Source organism: Martes martes (genome assembly GCF_963455335.1).
Source record: "Martes martes genome assembly, chromosome: 16".
NCBI lineage: Eukaryota > Metazoa > Chordata > Mammalia > Carnivora > Mustelidae > Martes > Martes martes.
In genome coordinates, this window is record NC_137904.1 from 7,074,575 (window position 1) to 7,098,435 (window position 23,861).

General features: G+C 45.7%; 1 long non-coding RNA gene across 1 annotated transcript; it reads right to left on the reverse strand.

Annotated features, from left to right (window-relative positions):
- Positions 1–418: 418 nt before the first annotated feature.
- Positions 419–7,733, reverse strand: LOC308356428. Its single transcript, XR_013968083.1, has 4 exons — positions 7,109–7,733; positions 6,474–6,582; positions 1,428–1,505; positions 419–835 (listed from the first exon to the last, which is right to left on the reverse strand). It is a non-coding gene; the product is annotated as an uncharacterized lncRNA (long non-coding RNA).
- Positions 7,734–23,861: the final 16,128 nt, after the last annotated feature.

The following is a 23,861-nucleotide window of genomic DNA, read 5'->3' on the forward strand; positions in this document are numbered from 1 at the left end:
AAATGAAAATCTGAATGCTACATTTCTAAGGCATTAAAGCTACAATAAGAACCAGAAGTAACAACTAGCCCTGAAAATTGGTGATTGAATCAGTGTTTTTGTTTTTGTTTTGCATTTCCAATTGAGGTAAAGTTCACATAACATAAAATTAACCATTAATCATTTTATTATTCTTTAAAAGATTTTATGCCTTAAATATTTTTAAAATTTAAATTCAATTAATTATAAAGATTTTATTTTGAGGGGTGCCTGGGTGGCTCAGTGGGTTAAGCCTCTGCCTTCGGCTCAGGTCATGATCCCAGGGTCCTGCGTTTGAGCCCCACATTGGGCTCCCTGCTCAGCAAGGAGCCTGCTTCCCCCTCTGCCTCTTGTGACTACTTGTGATCTCTGTCAAATAAATAAATAAATTCTTAATAAATAAATAAATAAATAGCGATTTTATTTTGAAGTAATCTCTACACCAAACAACTCCAAGATGAAGAGCCACGTGCTCCACTGACGGAACCAGCCAGGCATTCCAACCATTAGTCATTTTAAAGTGTACAATTCAGGGACACTTAGTACGCTAACAATGCTGGGCACCATACCCTCTGTCTAGTTCAGGACATTTTCATCACCCCAAAAGGAAGAGCCCCTCCATTAAGTTATCATGCACGCCCCTCCCCCAGGCCCAACAACCACCATTCTGTACTTTGTCTCAATGGACTCTTCTCTTCCGGACATTTCACATCGATGGACTCATACAGCACCTGGCTTGTTGTATATGGCTTCTTTCCTTTACCATGATGTATACGAGGTTCATCCATGTCGTAGTGGGAGTCAGTGCCTCCTTCCTCTGCGTGGCCAAATCATAGTCCATTGTACGGATGGACCACATTTTGTTTATGCATTCATTAGCTGAGGGACAGGTGGTTTGCTTCTACCTTTTGGTTACTGGCAATCATACTGCTGCTATGAACGTTTGTATGTTTGTATTTGTCTGAATGCCTGTTTTAAATTCTTTTGGATTTAGGAATTGCTGGGTCATGTGGTAATTCTATGTTTAACTTTAATGTTTCTTTAATCTCACGATTCTGCCCTGTGTCAGTAGATACATTGCTGATCTGTTTGCTAATTCCTTTCTAAAAGGGGGTAAAAACCAAGGTCTTGAAAAACCCTGTATTTTTTAAACATGCTAAATACAGTCAAATAAATATTCACCTCAATATTTTAAAAATTAAATGAAATTTAAATTATCTGCTTCTGATTTAATACACTAGTTTCCAATGAGACTAAAGTCAATGCTAGAATTAAATCAAAACATTTTAATACATATTTATTGCTTCCTAAGTAGGTATTGTACTGTTACATTACCAAAACATCTGTACTTGGGGAATGAACATATACTTGTCCCTACATTTAAGACAAATCAAAATATTTTTACTTACCCACAAATAATATATTGCCTGTGTTTTACTGTTGCTCACCAATTCTTGATTATTTGTTGGATTAAAAGTAAGATGGTTCTGAAATACAAAATATGGAAATATATTACATTATGACAAATTTTCTGTTTTTCTCTGGTTAAGCTAAACGTTAAAAATAAATAATATTTATATTATATTAAGTTGCTGAGTAGGAATATAAAACAGAAAAGACAACAGCAATTTGTAAGCAATAGGAGTAGAATGGAAACCCTGAGCGTTAAAATTAATGGTCCCAATTGCGTCCCCATTTCTTATTTAGTCTTATTTATTATAATTCATCATCTGTAAATTGGAACAAGCAAAAGTAGCACAATATTCACTAATAACCTTTACCCTGTGTCCTTGTGGACAAAAACTGCTGCATACACATATCTCAATTTGACAAGGCCACAAGGTAACTTGGAGTGATGCCAAATACTGGAAAGAGTTTCTGATTCCTGCCAACACGGTGAATAGCGTGGACCGCCCGGCTCCCTTCCCATAAATCAACCCTGTGGTAACTATGCAAGTGAGGAAACCACAAAGTGCAGAAGCTGAGAGAGTGCACACATTTCTGTGCACAGAAGAGTCTAAAGGAACAGATTCTAAACTAAACAAGGGTGACTCTGGAGACGTGTCTGGGTAAGGAAGGACTCACTTTTCCTTCCCTCATTCACTACTATACTGTGTCCCTGACAAGACTGTAGAACCCTAAGAAGCAGGAAAATCTTTGTCACATGCAGAATTAAATGAGATACTTAAATATCTAAGCGAGCCAGAGAAACACAACAGAAGCAAGGCTGTGAGTGATGTGAGTGAGCGGCAGCACGGGGGTCGGGGGAGTGAAGGCCGGGTGGTAGGACGTCCTGATCCAGGACCACGGGCTGGTGGTTCTCCGTTGTTTTTCATTGCCGAGCCCTTGTTATAGGAAATATCCGCAGGCCTCGAAGGTCACTCCAGTGCCCCAACTGGCTGGGACCAAGTCTGTGCCCCAGCTGAGGACCTGGCTGTTTCTCTGTCACCGGAGAAGACTTCATCCCCCTGGGAACTAGCCCCCAAAATCATTTGAGAGAAGGTGGTCCTAACATTGCTGTGAATGCCACCATGATGTCCTTAGTGGGGAAAAGCATCTTATCCCTGTGGCTTTCCAGAATTAAACAGAGAGCCAGTGATGTCAGCCGGGCCTGGTCTGTAAGCATAATGGTGGGAAGAGAATCTGTTTATTTTGCTTAGGAATGGGTGATGTTTCAAAGAATTTAACATATCAGAGCCTCTGATGGATTAAATCTGTGACTCTAATTTAAAGCCCGTCATTGGTTCAGACTTGTGATCTTCCATTCAAATCACACTGGTTTATAAACAATATTAGAATACTTGTGAGAATTTAAGATTTGCCATAGTTAGGTCTAATTTATTAGGTTTACAAGAATTCCCTAAGTATGTGTGAAGGGTTTATCTTTTAATCAGACTACTAAAGAACTTAGAGATAAAACCAAATATATTCGATTTCTAAGTGCAGTTTAAAAATGTTTAAAAGGAATTAATATTCAAATTTGTGAGTTGGGTCAAACATTAATCTAAACACCCTTAAAGGCAACTGTAAAAATCTGCTAGATTTATAAAAGGAGTAAGATTTTTAAGTTGAATGAGAAGCTTAAGGAAAAACTATGGTTCTTAGTTTATAACTTTAATAAAGTGAATATTAATTCTAAAACCAAATAACCTTTTCCGGGTCCCAAAGTCATCATTTACTATATCATAAAACTTGTATTGACATATTGAATTGTTAACCACAGATACACTCTACTTTGCAGCTAAAAAGAAGAAAAAAATCGCTGCCAGAGTCACCCCTAGTCTAGTCGGGGAGACAGCTTTACAAGCAAGAGAAAAGCAAAGAGGGGCACCTGGGTGGCTCAGTCACTTAAGCCTTCAGCTCTGCTCATGATCCCAGTGTCCTGGGATTGAGCCCCACATCAGGCTCCCTACTCGGCAGGGACTCTGCTTCCCCCCTCTCTCTCTGCCTGCCTCTCTGCCTACTTTTGCTCTCTATTTTGTCAAATAAAAAAATAAAATCTTAGAAAAAAAGAAAAGAAAAGAAAAAAAGAAAAGAATAAAGCCTTTTTAGGGGGCCAGCCACACCTGGGGAAGGGGAGCTATCTATCGGCAACAGTTTCAGAGAAGAGACACACGTGACGGGCCCACCCTTCCTCCTGTGGACTCTGTCACCAGATAGAACAACTTTCCCTCATGTGTAAGTCGGATATCCCACTACTTGCAGCTGGAAGCATGTGACAGCCCCAGGGGACAGCCAGGCACACGGAAGGGGAATTCCACTTGCTGGGGGACGAGTTCCCGTGACTAGGATGCAAGATGCGTTTTTCCCTCTATCCCAGGCTGGGTCGGCAAGAGGCAGCCTCTGAAGGATGTTCAGCAGGGGAGTAACACAAACGGATTTTGCCTTTGGGAAAAGGTCACACTCAAAATGCTGTGGAAAACAACCACACGATGCTACACGCTGATGTCCATGTATCTGTATTTAGGACAACAGCAAATGTTCTGGAAGGAAACACACCAAATGGACTCCCTCCAGGAAGAGGGCAAAGATTGGAGATGGTGGCCAGAGGAGACGTTAGCTTTCAATTAAAAGATTATTAAAGATCAACAGATGAGTAGATAAGCAGAATCAGTATATCCATGTGATAGAATCTTGAAAACTGATGCCACACCATGGGAGAACTCTGAAAACGTTATGCTGAGAGAAAAACCAGACATAAAAAGCCACGTATGATTCACGGACATAAAATGATGACAGGCAACCCTATAGAGACAGAAAGTTGATGAGGGGTCGAGAGGAAGGAGAATGGGGAGCTCACTGTCACAGAGTTTCTGTTTGGGGTGATGAAAATGTTCCGGAAATAGTGCCGGTGGTCGCACAACATTGTGAATGTAATTAATGCCACCAAATTAGACGTTTACAAATCATATTTTGGGGCGCCTGGGTGGCTTAGTGGGTTAAAGCCTCTGCCTCCAGCAGATAATAAAACCTTTAAATTAAAGAAATATATATTTTTTACAATGGGGGGCCTGCATGTCTCAGTTGGTAGAGCGGCTGGCTCTTGGTTTTGGTGCAGGTCATGATCTCAGGGTCCCGGGATCGAGCCCCATGATGGGCTCTGCACTCAGCGAGGAGTCTGCTTGAGGATTCTCCTTCCCTCTCCCTCTGCCCTTCCCCGACTCATACTCTCTTGCTCTTAAATAAATGATAAGGAAATCTTTTCTAAAAACGTGAAGATGGTCAATTTCATGTTATGTGTATTCTAAATCGCCATCCTGGAGGTTGGGTGGCAGAGTGAAGCTGCAGAGCAGGAGGCTGGCCAGGCGGGAGTAGGTGGGCAGGGCCAGCAGAGGCGGATTCAGAAGGCCTCCGGGAGGAGGTGCAACAGGGCTTGGGGACATTTTAGCAGGAGATGTCCCCGGGACATCCCGGTGGAATGTTCTCCAGCAGCTTCCTCATCCATGAAAAGAGGAATGATGAGGTGGTTAGGGAGATGACGATGGTGTGGTTACCACCCCAGGTCTGTTCCCTCCTGGCTGGAGAAAAGGACCAGCCGCGTCCTCCTCACCATCTTGGGCCAGAGGAAGCAGAGTCTCAGAACGCAGATGAAAACCAAGAGGATGTGGTATTAGAGAAGCCAAGGAAATGACAAGTGTCAAATGCCACTGAGACGTCTAGTAAGATGAGGACCAGGATTAAGTAACAGGGCCCTAGGAGGTCACCAGTCATCTGGGGGACCTGTATATTAAAACGTTCAACCTAACATTCCAGAACACCCTAGAGCTTTAAACAACTTCTTCCTAATCGTCCCCAACTGGACTCATCCACCCCCATGTCACCACCCCCACAAGCCAACCAGGGCCTCACAATCTTATCAATTAATCTAGCACTGCACTCTGCCTCTAGGACCAGGAATGAAGAAAGAAAACGCACATGAACATCTATCATGGGCCATGTACTGTGCGCTACTGGGCTTCCTGACAGTCCTGTAAGGTAAGTGCAGTGTGTTGAGGGCCTCCTCAGAAGTCAGGTCCACCCAGAGCCTCAGGATGTGAGCGTTATATGGGAATAGGGTCCTTGCCCATGTGTTAGTTCAGATGAGGGTGGATTAGGATGGATCCTAAAACCAATGACTGCTGAGCTCAGAGAAGTGCAGACACAAACAGACACACAGGGGACAACGCCACGTGAAGACAGAGGCAGAGATTAGAGTGATTAGTCTACCAGCCAAGGAACACCACGGGCTGCCAGCCACTACCAGCACCTGAGAGAGAGGCCTGGAGCAGGTTCTCCCTCAGAGCCCCAGAAGGAACCACCCCTTTGGGCACCCTAATTTCAGACTTCCAGCCTCGTGAACTGTGAGGGAATAACTTCCTGTTATTTTAAGCCCCTCAGCATGTGGTAATTTTTTTTAACATTTTAATTATTTATTTGATGGACAGAGAACACACAAGTAGGCAGAGAGGCAGGCAGAGAGAGAGAGGAAAGCAGGATCCCTGCTGAGCAGAGAGCCAATTGCGGGGCTGGATCCCAGGACTCTGGGGTCATGACCTGAGCCAAAGGCAGAGGCTTTAACCTGTTCAGCCCTCAGGTGCCCCAGCGTGTGGTAATTTCTTAGAGCAGCCCAAGGAAACTAAAACAGTGGGTATGATCAGCCTCTTTTTTTGTAGATGGGGAAAATCACTTCACTTCTCTGGGCCTCCAAGCTGGGTTAGTGTTAACCTCCCTCATCTACTCTGGGACATCACCACACCAAGTTTCTAGGCCTAAAGAGCCAAGAATTGTAACTGGGGAAATTCACGAGGTAATGTCACTTGACCTGGCCTCAAGGCAACAGGACGGCCAGCCTCCCCAGGACGCTTCACCCTCACCCGGCATCCCACTGCTGGCTTCTGCATGCCCAGACCGGCATTTCTCCTTTGTTGCAGATACGCTACACTGAGTAGAGAAAAAGAGGCTTGTGCCACGCCTACCCTGTGAAGGAGTCCCAGATGATTATCAGGCAGTGGGGCCCTTTGTTGGCCATGGCAATCCACCGCCTGTCTTCACTGATGCAGAGGCAGGAGATCACGTTAGCGTGGCCTGCAGAAATGCAGAGAAAATGCTCGGAAACATTCAGGATGGCCAGAGAGGCTGGAGCCCCACAGAGAACTAAGCTCCTCTTCCAGGTTCATTGGGCTGACAATTCCACTCCTACGGCCTTTCCCTGGCATTTCTCCATAACCAGTGGTTTTCCGATTTTCTCTCCCCCAAAACCCCCGAAGGGTAAGCCACACTCCCCCAAGGACAGGGGCTCCCTACAGATCTAGGCATGTGCCCAACTCTGAACCCAGGTGGGGAATAAATGTTGCGGTTCTATCCCACCTCCAGCCCCCTTGAAGCCCTGCTGGCCTCATCTCCCTTAAACAGTGTCCACTCAGGCCACTGAGCAGATCTGGAGCAAAAGCCTCTCCGCTGGTCTCTCTGCTTTCATTCCCATCCCCCCACAATCCTTTCCCAGTAACTCGGGAACCTTCTGGAAACAAGCAAGATGCTAGTGCTCCCTGCCAGGGAATAGCCCACTTCTTTCCTCCTTCCTCTTCCCTTGCTCACTCCGTGTCAGTCATACCAGCCTGCAAACCGGAGCTCCCTGGGTCTGGACTGCTTCTCCCCAAACTGCCCCTGGTTGGTTCATTCTCCTCAGTCAGTCAGATCTCAGCACCAAGGGTATGTTTGCCGGCGCAACCAACTGGAGGGCCATCTCTCACTCCTGATCTCTCTCCTGCAGCAGCCCACATTTCCTTTGGAGTGTTTCTTGTAATTCGTAGTTGTGTATTTATGAGACTATAAGCTCCATGGGGGGGGTAGATCTGTTTTGTTCATGACTACAGACCCAGAATCTGAAACAAAGAGGTTCTGATAAATACCTGTGGAATCAATGAACAAATGGATGGACGGATGGATGGGTGGTCAAGGCCACCCCCAGCCACCTGACTCTGCAGGAGGCTGGACAGCTGCCTGGCATGGTCCCTATTTCTCAGCCCGTCTGCCTGCTGCTCCTTCCTCGCTCTGCAGACACAAACTGCCCCCTCTCCCTCCCATCAGCACTGTGCTCAGGGCCGCACATTCAACTGAGCTCCAAGAAGGGCTGCTTGCTGGGCTTGTGTGTTTCTGGACATCTAGAGAGCAAATTCTGCACCTACATGGCATGGATCCCTGAGTATGGACTAGGCTTTTGGGAAACCCTCTGTGATGTTTTTGACCTAGGCATTGACTTAAGGAAGGTCCTTATTAAAATATGTGTCTGGGGGCTCTTGGGTGGCTCAGTCAGTTAAGCGTCTGCCTTCAGCTAAGTCTTTGATCTCAGGGTCCTGGGATCCAGCCCCATGTCAGGTCCCCGCTGAACAGGGGCGTCTGCTTCTCCCTATTGCTCTCTCTTGCTTGCTCTCTTAAATAAATAAATAAATAAATAAATAAATAAATAAATAAATAAATAAAATCTTAAAAAGCAACAAAAACTTGCGTATCTGAAGATGGTGCTGAGTATTCTTGAAGACATCGTAGATGACCTCAGTGTGAGCACAGACGTACAGAAGGACTCGCTGGTTTTCATCCTGAATGTAGGAAACGGGAAGAGAACTGTTCCTTCCGAAAGACCAAGTCATGGACTGGAAGACAAAGGCAAGACCAGCAAGACACTGAGTGCACGGAGCCCAGAACTGTGACGCCAGGCACTCCTGGCACCGTCTCTGGAGGGGAAGGATTTCACATCATCAGTCCAAAGTGAGGGAAATCACTTCGAGAACGTCCTCAACCACATGCTAGGGCGTGGTGGACCCTCAAATCCATGACGCTGAGTGAAAGGGGCCACACGCAGTGCAGGGTCCGTCTAATCCATAGAGATGGAATGGAGCCCAGTGGCTGCTGGGGACCTGGGGGAGGTGGTCGGGGAGTGACAGTTAGGGGATATGGATTTCTTTCGTGGGGGATGAAAATGTTCTGGAATTAGACAGTGGTGACAGCTGCACATTCTTGTGAACATGCTAAAAAGCAATGGATGATACGCTTTAAAGGGGTCAATTTTACGAGGATGAGGAGAAATTGGAACCACTGGGCACTCTTGGTGGGAATGTGAAATGGTGCAGCGGCTGTGGAAAACCCCAGGGAGAGCTCCCCAAACACTGAGAGCAGAGTTAGCGTATCACGCAGCAATGACACTTCTGGACACCTAGCTCAAAGAACTGGAAGCAGGGTCTCAAAGAGGCATTCACACGCCCATGTTCAGAGCAGCATACTTCACAGAAACCAGAAGGTAAAAGAAAGCCAAGTGTCCCGTGACGGACGAATGGATGAACAACATGTGAGTGTTGTTCAGGCTTCCACAGGAAGGAGACCGGATGCTCTACGACGTGGATGGGCCTTGGGGACATCACGTAAGTGAAATCCACCGGTCACAGAAAGACAAATATGGTAGGATTCCATGACATGGTCGCAAGAGGAGTCGGATCCGTAGAGACAGAAAGTGAAATGGTGGTTGCCAGGGGCAGGGCTGGGGAACGGGGAGTTGTTCAATGGGTAGGGAGTTTCCTTTTCACGAGATGAGTTTCAGGCGTTGGTTGCACCACAGTGTGAATGTACCTACGACGATGCTGTACACTTCAAAATGGTTAAGATGGTAAATTTTAGGGGTGCCTGGTGGCACAGTGGATCAGCAACTGACTCTTGGCTTTGGCTCAGGTTGTGATCTCAGGGCTGTGGCATCCAGCCCGACATTGGGCTCCAGGAATAGTGTGCTTAAGACTCTCCTCTGCCCTTCCCCACCACCCCCTTTCAAATAAATAAATAAATAATTAAAGATGAGGGGTGCCCGGGGGGCTCAGTCATTGGGTTTCTGCCTTCGGTTCAGGTCGTGATCCCAGGATCCTGGGATCGAGCCCCTGCCAGGCTCCCTGCTCCTTGGGAAGCCTGCTTCTCCCTCTCCCAGTCCCCTTGCTTGTGTTCCCTCTCTTGCTGTGTCTCTCTCTGTCAAAATATAAATAAAATCTTTTTTTAAAAGATGGCAAATTTTACTTTATGTGTATTTTACCACAATTTTAAATTTTAAGAAGGTAAATTTAATGGTATGTGAATTATACCTTGCTTAAAAAAGAAAAGAAAGTCAACAGTAAACACAAAGAACGTCCTATCCTCCTCATCCCCAGAACCTAGACTGCTCAGTAACTGACACACAGTGAGCACTTAATATTGTGAAATTCAGTTTACTTCATGAAAATATATGGAAGGGTCAAGTTACAGTATAGTCACTAAGGAACTCCTTAAGAAAGGCAATTATTCAGCTGGGACTATTTGTATTTGGTCCTCATATACCATTTTCCCAGGAAGAATAAAGCACAGAGAGACAAAATTCCCTAAGCATGATTTAAAATTCCATATTCAGGGCGCCTGGGTGGTCAGTGGATTAAAGCCTCTGCCATCGGCTCAGGTCATGATCCCAGGGTTCTGGGATCGAGCCCCACATCGGGCTCTCTGCTCAGCAGGGAGCCTGCTTCCCTTCCTCTCTCTATCTGCCTCTCTGCCTACTGGTGATCTCCATCTGTCAAATAAATAAATAAAATCTTAAAAAAAATCCATATTCCCAGGAATAAATCCAAGATAGAAATTTTCTGAAATGAAAAATTTGAGGTATTATAAATCTGACTACTACTTTTAATTCAACAGTAGTTTACTTATGCATATTTTTTGTGTGCAAAGTCTTTTATAAAAATCAAGGATGTGATTAAAACAGTTTATAAAAACTGGATTCATACAATAAGAGTATTATTCAGAAATAAAATGTAATGAACTAGCAAGCCAGGAAAAGACATGGAGAAATCTGAAATGCATTTTGCTAAGTGAAAGGAGCCAACCTAAGGAGACTTCACAGTGGGGACACCTGGGTGGCTCAGTTGGTTAAGTGTCTCCCTTCGGCTCAGGTCATGATCCCAGAGTCCTAGGATCGAGCCTTGCATTGGGTCCCCTGCTCAGCCAGGAGTCTGTTTCTCTCTCTCTCTCTCTCTGCCCTTCCCCCGACAGGTGTTTTTTCTCCCTCTCTCTCTCTGACAAATAAATACATAAAATCTTTAAAAAAAAAAAAGGACTTCACATTGTATGATTCCAACTACATGATATTCTGGAAAAGCAAAACTATGAAGACAGGGGGAAAAAATGGTTGCCGGGGAGCGAGGGGGTGAAGGCAGGGATGGAGAGTGGGGCACGAGGGATTTGAAGGCAATGACACAAGTCTATAGGACACTACAATGGTGGATATACCTCATCATACCTTAGCCGAAGCCCAGAGAATGTCACACCATCAGTTGTGAACCCTAAAGTACAATATGGATGTTAGTTAATAGTAACAGTCAACATGGGCTCATCACCTCTAACAAACGTCCCCAACTAATGAAGATATTAACAAAAGGGGAACCTGGTGGGGGGCACAAGGGAGTATATGGGAACTCTGCACTTGTCATTTCATGTGCTATCAATCTAAACTGCTCCAAAAAATAGTCCTATTAGGGGCGTGTGGCTGGCTCAGTCAGTAAAGCCTATCTATGCCTCTTGATCTCGGAGTGTTCCAGTCCCATGCTGGGTGTAGACATTCCTTAAAATAAAAACATTCTGTTTAAAAAATTAACCGAGGCCAATTAATAGAATGTGGTAGCATCTAAAGGGATGGCTAAGTGATTAGAGACTTTTAGCAACTGACTCACTCAGTATTAACAGGACCTCCTTCCTCCAGCAGCGCTCACACTCATTGAAAGCACACAGTATCAGCTGATGCTGGGCACTAGTGTTACCGTTCGTGGTGAATGATCATGGAGCTAGCTGGCTCTTACAGCAACCTTCCAAACGTGAACAGAAAACGCTAGGGTCCAAAGCAGATTTCACTGCATTTGACAATCATCAAAGATTCCTTCTCATAAATGCATGACACCTTGTTTTCTTGGTGGAAGTCGGTATCCAGGGTTATGCCTGGATAATTATCTGAATTATTCCAGGCCTCTGGGTTAAGGCAGGGACCCCAAAGGAAAAGGGGGATGCCGCAGGCAGAGAGAGAGGCAGGAACATACTTGTTGAAGCCCCTTGGGTGAGAACAAATCAGAAGTAATGAAAACGGCCATCCATAACAGGGCACTGGTTGAATTTAAAGTGAGGAAGTGGTTCTACACGCTCTGATACAGAAAACCCTCTGAGACATACTAAGTGGTCATGCAGAAGATCTGACTGGTAAAGAAAACAAAACCTAGCGTGTGTCGTGTGTGTACACACACACAGATATGTCCGTAGGTGTCCAGGAAAAGGTCTGGAAAGATATACAGTAACACCAAACTGGAACGGTAGTCACTTCCAGGAAATGGATTTGGCGTGGTCTGTGCGAGAGGAGGAATCTGCCTGAATTTTTATTTTTTTTATTTTAACTTATTTATTTTTAGAGGGGGAAGAGCCAGAGGGAGAGAGGCAGAGAGAATCCCAAGCAGGCTCCATGCCCAGTGCAGAGTCCCATGCGGGGCTCAAGCTCACAACCCTGAGATCACAATCATAGCCCCAGCTGGAATCAAGACTCAGACACTTCACCAACTGAGCCACCCAGGTGCCCCTGCTTTAATTTCTTTTTTTTTCTTTAAGAGCTCTTATTCATTTTAACAGGAAGAAAAAAAGGGGGGACACCTGGGGGGCTCAGTGGGTTAAGCCTCTGCCTTTGGCTCAGGTCATGACGTCAGGGTCCTAGAATCGAGCCCCGCATCGGGCTCTCCACTCAGCTGGGAGCCTGCTTCCCCCTCTCTCCCTGCCTGCCTCTTTGCTTACTTGTGATCTCTCTCTCTCTCTCTGTCAAATAAATAAAATCTTTAAAAAGAGAGAAAGAAAAAAACCAATACAGGAATGGAAAGAGAAAGGAACAGAAAGGGTGTCCCCAAGGAGCTAAACAAATTTGCGGAGGGAGGTGGTCTAGAAGAGTTGAGTTGTGCAGTGAGCCCAAGGCTAATGGGGGACCCAAACCCCTGGCACACAGGACACTTGCTCTCATTAGCGATACCCCCGGATGTCGTGCTAGCTGGCTAAACAAGCCAAAAGACTTCATGGGCTCTAAAACTGGTTCTGTCTTTCAGACTGGGCAAGCCCAAGTTTTGACCTTGAACTCCACTGCTCAAAGTAAACCCAGTCTACAGAAACGAGGCTGTCAGTTGTCTGCATCTCCCACTAGGAGTTTCCCACCATCCTCATCATCACTACCATCCTTGCCACCACCACCGCTATCATCATCTAGATGTGAACAGCCGTCCAGTGCTCACTATGTGTCAGAACTACATCAAACACTTTACGTGCATCCGATCGCTTACAAATCTTCCAAAGGCTGAATCTACAGGGAAAAAGGGAGCTGATTCAGTGGCACATGGAGGGAGAAGGGAAAAACTCTCCTCCTCGTCCTTCTCTTGGTCAATGGTAACATTTGTGTGGCAAAGGCAGATGCCAGTCGACCCCCTGGTGCCTTTCTCAGTGGCTTTCACTTTTTCATACCTTTTGCTTTCTGGTCCATCTCCGAACGTGCAGTTTTAGGAGCCTGGAATGGCTTTAGGAGCTTGTGAAGAGGCATCAAGCCATCTAAGGCAGAAGAGGTGAGGAGAGGAGGGAAAGGGGAAAGGAATGGAGGAGCAGGAGGAGGAAGTGAGAAAGAAGGGGGATGGGGAGGAGAGGGAGAGATTGACCTTGAGTCTCCCACAAGAAAGGGCACCCTATGTAACAGACAAACCACATCCGGAATTTCCTGCCTGGGGAGCAACACTGTCCGACCCGGATGTCAGGCCCAGAGGCAGCACTCCTGTCACACATGTCCCTCCAGAGCGCTGAACTGAACTTTAAAACATACGAGTCTATTATTAGTTCCAAAGAATATTTCTGGTGGTATTTTTTCTTCCATATGCATAAAATCCCTTATTTAACAATGCCTTTAAAGCACTAGAGGACACTAAAAACCATGTTACACTCCCTTACCAAAGGATACACGTTGGCGCGGTCATCCTTTCGAAACAACATGTCCTCGCTGGTAGACACCAGTGCTTTCTCGGGGATCTCTGCTTTGGACTGGAATTCTTCCTCTCGTCGCTCACTTAAGTCTGATCATCTTTTTTCCTCTCTCCTTTCCCGTCCCGGTTCATCCTGGGGCATCTGGTCGATTTTCTCCCCAAGCTCGCTTGAGGGCTGTGTTTCAGGGAAACTAATCTCTGGTTCCTGGGAACCCGTTTGATCCAAATCAAGAAATTCTCCTTGTGAGCTCAAGTCTCTTAAAGGCTCATTTGTTTCCAAATGCTCTGATCCTAAGGCATCCTTTGACTCGCTAAGGGTTCTCTTAAAAAAGAAATAAAAGATTGGGATTCCAAATACAGTGTATAGCTGCTTCATTCCCTCCTTTACTTTTCTTTCTGTTCCAACTCAGCCAGCCTTAGTGTTTGCCTCACACTGGAACTGTGATCTGTTTCAAAAAGGTGCCTGGGGGGCACCTGGCAGGCTCAGTCGGTTAAGTGTTTGCCTTTGGCTCAGGTCATGATCCTGGGGCCTAGGATCAAGCCCCACATTGGGCTGCCTCCTCAGTGGGGCGTCTGCTTCTCCCTCTCCCGCTCTCCCCCTGCTTGTGCTCTCTCTCCCTCTCTCTGTCAAATAAATAAGTAAAATCTTAAAAAATAATAATAATTTAAAAAAATTAAAAGGAGCCTGGGACATTTTGTACTTAAATAACATGAATCATGCATGTGCCAGGTTTATTCTTGGCCTACGAGCAGAACTACACAGCAAAACCATTCTTCTAAGTGGCCCTGGTCATCTCCAAGGATGGGCGAGTCACAGTCACTTCTCCTTGGACCTCAGCTGAGTTCTCCTTCGGGGGGAGAGCCTACATTACTGTGATTATGCTGACTCTGTTCTAAGACAAGTGCATTCCAACTAACCCCTAGGAACCCTTTCTGGCAGCTCCCCTGCACACCTCTTCCAGGAGGCCTTCCCTGACCATCCTCCTACCTGGGCTAAGTGTCCTTCATTTTTGTTTTTTAAATATCTCCCATGCATCACTCAATCACTGCACTTAGGATACTGTTTTATGGTGTTCAGGTATCAGTCTGCCTCCCTAACCACCCTAGAGCTCCTTAAGAGAATGGACTGTATCTTATTTGTATTTTCCCCATAGCCTGGCAAATGGTAAGCATTCCATGATTCTGAATGAATGAATGAATGAATGAAAGGAAGAATAGATGAATGACTTAAAATTACTACTTACTAGGGAAGTTCCTGACGTGCCTGACTGGGAATCAGTCAGTGTAAGTATCTCCAAACTGGTCACGGACTTGATGATTTCTTGAGGCTTCGCTGTGGTTTCTCCTGAATGGCAGCCTCCTCCCTCTCTGCTTCTCCAGCCTTTTCCTCTGTTTCTTCTCTGGCAGCCTCCTCCTCTTGGCCATCTTCTTCCCCCTCTTCCTCCTCTTCTTCCTCTTTCCTTTCCTCCCCGTCTTCCTCCTCCCCTTTCTCTTCCCCTCTTTCTCCTTTCTCCCATTCCTCCTCTTCCTCCCCCTCTTCTCCTTTCTTCTCTACTCCTCCCCCCCAACTCCTCTTCCTCCTCCACCACCTCCACTTTCTCCTCTACTCCTCCCTCCTCCCCTTCCTCCTCAACTCCTCCCTCCTTCCTCTTCCTCTACGTCTCCCTCCCCCTCTTCCTCCTCCACTCTCCTTCCTCTCCTTCTTCCTCTTCTCCCTCCTCCCCTTTCTCCTCCACTCCTTCCTCCTCTTCTCCTTCCTCTTCCTTCTCCTCCTGATCCCCTCCTGCTGAGCCTTCCTCTGTACTAACACGTCATCTTCTTTTAATTCCTGTTGCATACTTTCCAGCTCTCTATCATATTGATTACACCCTTCTTCCACTTCTGTTTCTTCATCTTTTTCTGCTTCTTCTAGCGGGTATTCCCCTGCATCTGACATTCTTCTTTGTGGAGTTTCCTTTAGAGAAATATTGACCATAACCATCAGCAGTTCACTGTTTCCCATTTTAATTTCCTAGTGCATGAACCTATCAATGAACTGTGCAATATCAGCTCTGGTTCCTTTCCACAGGAACAAAAAGAATTCTATACTTCTGGGAAAGCCTGTACCAAATCGGAAGCATATTGATGCCAGGGCCTCTCATCTTTCCAGGAATAACTTTAGAGCCCTGTAACTCACTTTGTATATATCCATATTCCCACAAGCAAGCAAAATGATAACCCAGGCATTAACAACAATTCTTATAATGTAAATAAGGACAGAAGAAGCAGCTTAGTGGATCAAAGCGTGGGCTTTGCAGTCGGCCTCTCCTAGCACCCAGTCCTGGTTCCACCACTCACTTGCTCTGAGACCTTGGGCAAGTCGCTGTACTCTCAGAGTGCATATTTGCTCACAGGCAGGATAAAAGTGAGAACCCTAAATTCTGGGGTTGAGATGACCTATGTAAAATATTCAATGCAGCTGCCGCAGAGGGCTTGAGAAAGGCAGCAATCGTTTACAAGTTTAACAGCCTTCTAACATAGTCTCTCATTCATTTTTTCTGACAAAATGGAGTTTCAGGCTCTGGGAGTTGAAATGACTTAGCGGGCTCACACCGCTGGAAAGAGGCAGACTTCTCTAAGGATTGGTTCCTCCAGGTGGAAAAAGCATTGCTAAGATTTCAAGCCCAGGGCCTTGAGTGTGGGGCCTGCTCTGACTGTAAACTTTGCCAGCACATCTTGATGCGGGGGCCAGGGGAGGAGTGGAAAGTGTGGGGGTCTGTGGGGGAGGGGAGGGGGACACAACGCAGAGGTGCTGCCTCCTTCCTCCAGCTTAGGTCTCTCTGAGGCCGCCCGGGGCCCCTTTCCGGGTGGGGTGAGTGCCCCCAACCCCTGGGGGGCACCAGGCCCTCCCACACCTGGACCCCCGCCCCTGGCTCACAGAGTGCTCCCTCTGATGGCCTCAAAGGCCCAGCCCTCCCACCGCCTGGACCCCTCAGTCACCTCCCCAGCCTCCAGCGGCCACTGCTTTCTCCTCCCTGTGCTCCCAACCTATGGTAGTCACCCAAGCCCCGCCCCAAGTTAACTGCCAAGAGGGTGAGCTGCCAAAAAGCGGGAGGGCCAGCCAGTGGTCAGGTGTCCAAGGCTCTGAGGCGCAGGGGAGGGGGGGCACGCCCCCTGGCGGTCTGCCAGGGAGAAGCGACTCTGGGGCCCTCGTGGTGAAATTAGCCTTCCTCAGTCCCAACCACTCTCTTCAGCTGGGGGCCTTCAGTATGGGCCTGCTCCAACTGCAAACTTTGCCAGCACATCTGATGCCGGGGCCCAGGGGAGGGGAGGAACGTGTGGGGGTCTGTGGGGTCCCCTCCCACAGACACAACACGGAGGCGCGGCTCCTTCCTCCAGCTTAGGTCTCTCTGAGGCCGCCCGGGCCTCGGGCCCCTTCCTGGGTGCGGCCAGCGCTCCCAACCCCCCGCGGGGCACCAGGCCCTCCCACACCAGGACCCCCAACCCCGACTCACAGAGTGCGCCCTCAGACGCCTCAAAGGCCCTGCCCTCCCACGGCCTGGACTCCTCTGGCAGCCACTGCTTTCTCCTCCACGTGCTCCCTGCCCGCCCTTGTCACCCAAGCCCCGCCCCAAGGTAACCGCCGCCAGGGCCAGCGGTCTTAAAGGCGGCCGGTGGTCACGTGTCCAAGGCTCTGCTCCCGCCAGCCGGCACGCCCCCTGGCGGTCAGCGGGGGAGAGGCGCCGCTGGGTCCTCCTGGTGAAATTAGCCTTCCTTGTCCCAACCACTGTCGTCAGCTCCTTCCCCCAAGGCGCCAGGGCCTGAGAAGCCGGCTGGTGGCACCGGCAATTCTCCCTTTGTGAAGATTAGATATGAGGGGCCGCGCCTCCACAGGTCCCGCCCTCCTGGCCAAAGTACGCGGCGCCTTTGCCCTGGAGCTCCTGCTGCAGGCGCGTGCAGTGTGGCAGCGCGAACTCCGGCAGGTCCGCAGGCTGGTGCCTCGCCACCTCCACGGTGAAGCCCTGCAGCAGCTCCGTCAGTCCCGCGGGGATCTCCGTGCACATCCTGCCTGCGCCGCGGTGGGCGCCTGGGCGCCGCCCTGGCCGCCTTCCTGGACTGGCCTGCAGCCCCGCGGCCCCCAAGCGAGCGCGCTCCGAGGGCGCTGGAGGCGCTACTCGCTGCTAGCGCGGCGCTCTGGGCCCCGGAGGCCCTGCTGGCACGCGCTGCCGCTCCTGGCGCTCCCCTGCTCGCTGCAGCGGCGCCGGCTGTGCGAGCGCTGCCCCGGAGGGCGGGCAGCATCTCGGGCTCCTCCCGCTCGCCAGGGCCCGCTTCTCTCCCCACCCCTCCCACTCTCAACCATTGTTCATTTTTTTAAAAAAATTTAATAATATATTTTATTTTTAAAAATACATATTTTTATTCAATGCAGTCTATCAAAATATTTTCCTTTCAATATAAAACTATTAAAATTTTAAGCTATTTTAACCTCTTTTTAATATGAAGTCTTTTGAAATCCAGTGTATATTTTATTCTGAAAGCACATCTCTATTCCAACTAGCTACGTCTCAAGTGTTCGAAGCCACTTCGAGTGGCTAGTGAGTTCCATACTGGATGGTGCAGCCTTAACTCCTCTTTAACTCCTTGTCGTCGTTGATCAGCTTTACTCGCTAATAATTCTTTACGTTACATTTTCCCTGTTCCTAAAGCTTCTGTGGTTTCTGTTTCCTGACTGAACCCTGACTGATTCAGTCAGCAAAGCCAAAAGCTCGGTCTTCCAAAAGATTAAATTGATAAACTGCTAGCAATATTGATCAGGATAAAAGAGGGGAAAAATCACTTTTACCCAGAATAAAAAGGGGGATATTACTAGAGAGTCTCTAAATTTTTAAAAGCGTAATAAAGGATGTTATAAATATAATGCTAATAAATTATTCAACTAAAATGAAAATCTTCTTAAGTACAAGTTATAAAATTATCAGAAGAAAAGAAAAATGTGAATAGCCCTATATCTCTTAAAGAAATTGAATTTATGATGGAAAACCTTCCTATAAATAAAACTCCAGGCCCAAGAAGGCTTGAGTTGTGAATTCTATCACATATTTGAGAGAGAAATCATACCAGTTTTGTAACAGTTTTCAGAAAACATAGGCAAATGTTGGGACCACTTCTAATTTCAATTTGTTAATGTATGTTAAGGGTATCTGAGTCTGTTTCTGGAGGGACATTTGGCCATTTTTCTTTTTCCTTAAAATTTCTTCACCAGTTTTGCTAGTAGAGTATGTTATTAGAGTTAAGTTGGCCTCATTGTTCATTTTTGTTAAGGATTTTTTTTGTTTTAGGGGAAGAGCACGCGTGAGTGGGGGAGGCGGGAAGGGCAGGGCAAAGAGAGAGTCCGAGTGGACTCTGCCGGGAGCACAGAGCTTGCCTCAGGGCTCAATCCCAAGAGCCTGAGATCAGGACCTGAGCCAGAACCAGGAGATGGGCCCTTCACTGAGGGTGCCGCCCAGGTGCCCCCAAGCTGTTTTTTTAAAAAATTTCTGGAGACGGGCGCCTGCGTGGCTCAGTTGGTTGAGCGACTGCCTTGGGCTCAGGTCATGACCCTGGACTTCCAGGATCTCCTCCAGCATCGGGCTCCCAGCTCCTTGGGGAGGCCGCTTCTCCCTCTGACCTTCTCCTCTCTCATGCTCTCTCTCACTCATTCTCTCTCAAATAAATAAAACCTTTTATTTTTTTATTTTTTTATTTTTTTAAAGATTTTATTTATTTATTTGACAGACAGAGATCGCAAGTAGGCAGAGAGGCAGGCAGAGAGAGAGGAGGAAGCAGGCTCCCCGCTGAGCAGAGAGCCCGATGCGGGGCTCGATCCCAGGACCCTGGGATCATGACCTGAGCTGAAGGCAGAGGCTTTAACCCACTGAGCCACCCAGGCGCCCCTAAATAAAACCTTTTAAAGAAAATTTCTTGAGACTTGTTTTATGGGCTTGAATGTGTATTTCCTGCGTCCTTGGGCATTCTGCATTTGTTGGGCGTTGTGTTCCAGTGCCAAACAGGTCAAGTAGGTTGAATGGATTTTTAGGTCTATTGACTTCCCATTTTTCTATCTGCTTGTTCTATGAGTTATTGACAGATGGGTGTTGAATTCTCCCAACTGAATTGTGGATTTGTCAATTTCTTTTTTTTTTTTCAGGATGTTTTTGCTTCATGGACTTTGAAGCTTTCTAATAGGATCCAGACACCTTTACGATGGCAGTGTCTTTCTAAATGGATCCTTTGTTGTTCTGAATTGTCTTTCTCTGTTCATTATACGTGTTGTCTTTCTACTGTCTATTGTCAAGACCTATTAAATTCAGCCTTTTAGGATTAGTATGTGTACGGTACAGCCCTGTTCATAATTTTTCTTTTCACAAAATCTATATTATCCTCTGCATCCTTCTATTTAAAGTTTATTTTTCACTGACATATTTAGGTCTTTTATTTAAATAGAATATTAATAGCTAATTCTTAAGGTAATTGTTGAAATGTTTCAGTTGAAGTCTACCACCTCGCTAGTCGTGTTTTCTTTTTCCCGTCTGTTCCTTCTTCCCTTTTCAACTGCCTTCCTTTCCATGAACGGAGTTCTTTGTAGGATGCTATCTATCTTCCTTCTATTATTGGCTGTCACATGGGCAGTGAGATATAAGGAGGTCATTCTGACTCTTTCTAAACTTGTTCTTCAACTTGTTTAAGGAATCTGTAGAGTCACCTTTATTTTAGGGATCATTGAGTCCCGCTACTAACTCATGATCCTTACTGGGTCTCTACTGAATATTCTGACTTATCCCGAAGAACTCTTCACTCTGGCTGGTTGGAACTCCAATGACCTCTAGCCTTGTATGAGTCTTGGGAACCATCCGGTTCAGTTCCCTTTACTCTTTGTTGGAATCTGGGGCATTTTCTTATACACACACGGCTTCCTATTGAGCACGGACTCAAGAGGACTCCAGTGTGTATTTCCACACTGTGTGTATTTCCACAGTGTGTATTTTCTACTTGACTTCCTTCTTTCTGGAACCCATGACCTTGTCATCACTCCAGCCTTCCTGAATTCCAATTTCTCTTTCCTCACACCAGGGAGACTCCCATCGTTGCATTGGAATCTCCTCCATACCCCCACCATCCAGAACTCCTCCAGGTGCAAAGCTGAGTGAATCCTGGGGCTCAGTTTGTTTGTTTGCTTGTTTTCCTTTTCACAGGGTTCACAAATGTGTGTTCCTTTTCAATGTTTTAAACAGTTAGATATATATATATATATTTCAATTCCCCATGTGCTTATGGTTGGTTTCTTTTCCTCTAACGAGGTTTGTATTAGTTTTCTAGGGCTGCTATAACAAGATACCACAAACCTAGTGGCTTAAACAACAGAAATGGACAGTCTCACAGTTCTAGAGGCTACAGTGTTGGTAGGCCATGCTCCTTTGGAAGGTATTAAGGAAGGATCTGTTCCAGGCCTCTCTCCCAGCTTGAAGTATTGTCCTGGCTTTGGGCTTCTTCACATGGCATTCTCCCTCAGTGCATATCTGTGTATCCCAAGTTTCCCTTCGTAGAAGGACACAAGTCCTACTGAATTAGGGGCCCACCCTACTCAAATATGACCTTATCCTAGCTAGTTACATCGACAGGGACCCTATTTCCAAATAAGGTCATGCTCCCAGGTGCTGGGGTTTAGGACTGGGGTAGTTTTTATGTTTTATATATATATATATTTTTTTTTCTAATAAAACATTTTTGCTTAGAATCTCAGTCTTCCTTCCTTTCATTCCAAGGTTATTCGCATGCTTTTGGTGCCTACTGAACAACTCTACCGCCTCTACCTCCTAAATCTCCATGAAAGTTATTGTTGCCTAAAGTCATCTGCCATCTTTTGGAAAACAGTTCGCATCTTTTTGGAGTTTACAGGTCTTTTTGCTTTTTAATATCTGTTTATGTGGTGATGAAGGTGACTTTCATCCTACTCCTTCCTTCTGAATTTGTTTCATTTTTTGAATGTCAATTCTCTAGTGTTTTAAAAGAAGGATCTATAAAAACTAAATGGTTATTCTTTGTAAATCTACATTCTCATCTCTCATTTTGTATGTACTTTAAGTGACCAGAGATTTAGAGGCTGATAGCATTTATCAGCATTTTAAAGATACAAAGGAAAAAAATGTATTTTTTAAAAAGGGACATAAAAAGTGATGAAGCAAAAAAATTGCAAGACAATGGACAAAAATTTAGGGGCTCAGTAATTTCACGAAATGTAAATGGGTTGTATACTCTAATTAAAAGATTAAATCTGGGGGCACCTGGGTGGCTCAGTGGGTTAAGCCTCTGCCTTCGGCTCAGGCCATGATCTCAGGGTCCTGGGATCGAGCCCCGCATGGGGCTCTCTGCTCAGTAGGGAGCCTGCTTCCCCTCCTCTCTCTGCCTGCCTCTCTGTCTACTTGTGATCTTTGTCAGTCAAATAAATAAAATCTTTGAAAAAAAAGATTAAATCTGTTAGATTGCATCAATACACACACACACACACATAATGATGTGCTGCTTTTAAGAGAAAAATAATAAGTTCACCAAGCAGACATAAAATTTTGTAATACTGAAGACCTAAAATTGAACAAATAATCTACAAACCTAGAAGTGGACATCCTAGGCAGTATAATAAGTTATGGAGGAAACATTAAAGGTATAACAACTGGATACAATGAGTGAAATTTGAATAGAAAGATATTCTAAAAGAATGTACAAAGTATTAGAATCAGGAAGTGAATTAATCAAGGTCATAGGATATAAGTTAAAAATTAAGAAAAATTCACTGGAATTCTGTGAAATACAAACAAACGTTGAAAATCATATTTATGAGAGCACCAAAACTAGGACTTAAATCTCTCCAAAGACTTTATACAATCTCTACACAGAAAGTCTCCACACAGAAAACCATAAAATATCACTAAGGGGAATTTATGATCTAAATAAATGGGATGTCAAATACGGTAATATGTTACATATGTTCATAGAACAGGTTCATAGATTTGATCATCGGTATTGTAAAGTTCCAATTTACCCCATCTTGATTTAGAGATGCAATGCAATCCCAGTTTCATATCTAGCAAGTGCCTGTGTACATTGAGAAGCCAGTTCTTATATTTCCATGGACATGAAAAGGACTAGTAATTACCCAGGAAATTTGAAGAATAAAGTGAGAGCAAGAGTGAGGGAGAAAGAGAGTGAGAGGAAAATCTGATGGGATTGGATTTACTACAAAAAGTCTATTGTAATGACCAGAGAAAACAGACAAACAAAAAAGGGCCGACGTTGACAAAGCAGTGCTAAACCAGTTGAGTATCCACATGGAACAAAATTGCCTAAAACTCAATTCCAGACTGATGTAGACTAAATATGAAAGATGACATCACAAATTTTCTAGAAGGTAAAATAGGAAAATATTTTTACGATCTGGGGGAGGTGGCAAAGATTAGTTGAACAAGACACCAAAAACATGAAGCATAAGAAAGGTTGGCAAGTTGTACTCTACTCATTAAAAGGTTAAAAAAAAAAAACCAACTTCTTGGCCACCAAATGACAAGACTAAAACTATGAAAGGCTATACCGATATACCAACTAAGTAACTGTACACAAAAATATATAGGATAACTATGAATCAATAAATAGAGAAGGGTAGGTAACTTAAAAACAATGAAAATACTTGAAAAGAAATATCCCAAAGAGAAAAAAAAAATCAGCCAATAAACACATGAAAAGATTCATAACATCCTCAGTGATCACGAAAGAGCAAAAGAAAGCACAATGTGTTCGTGTTAACACACAGAAGGCAGACCCCAAAACGTGTTGATTAATAAAACTTACTTAATAGGTTAGGTAGTGGGGCACCTGGGTGGCTCCATGGTTAAGCATCTGCTTTCTGCTGGGGTCCTGATGCCAGGGTCTTGGGATCAAGCCCTGCATGGGGCTCCCTGCTCAGCAGGAAATTTGCTTCGCCCTCTCCCACTTTCCCTGCTTGTGCTCCCTCTCTCACGGTCTCTCTCTCTCTGTCAAATCAATCAATCAATCAATCAATTCTTTAAATTAAATAAGTAAAAATAAAATGGAGACGCATGGGGTACTAATGAACACCAAGAATATTTAGGGTTTTTAAAAAAGATTTTATTTACTTATTTCTTTGACAGAGATCAGAAGTAGGCAGAGAGGCAGGCAGAGAGAGGGAGGAAAACAGGCTCCCTGCTGAGCAGAGAGCCAGATGCAGGGCTGGGTCCCAGGACCAGGGGATCAGGACCTGGGCCAAAGGCAGGAGGCTTTAAACCACGGAGC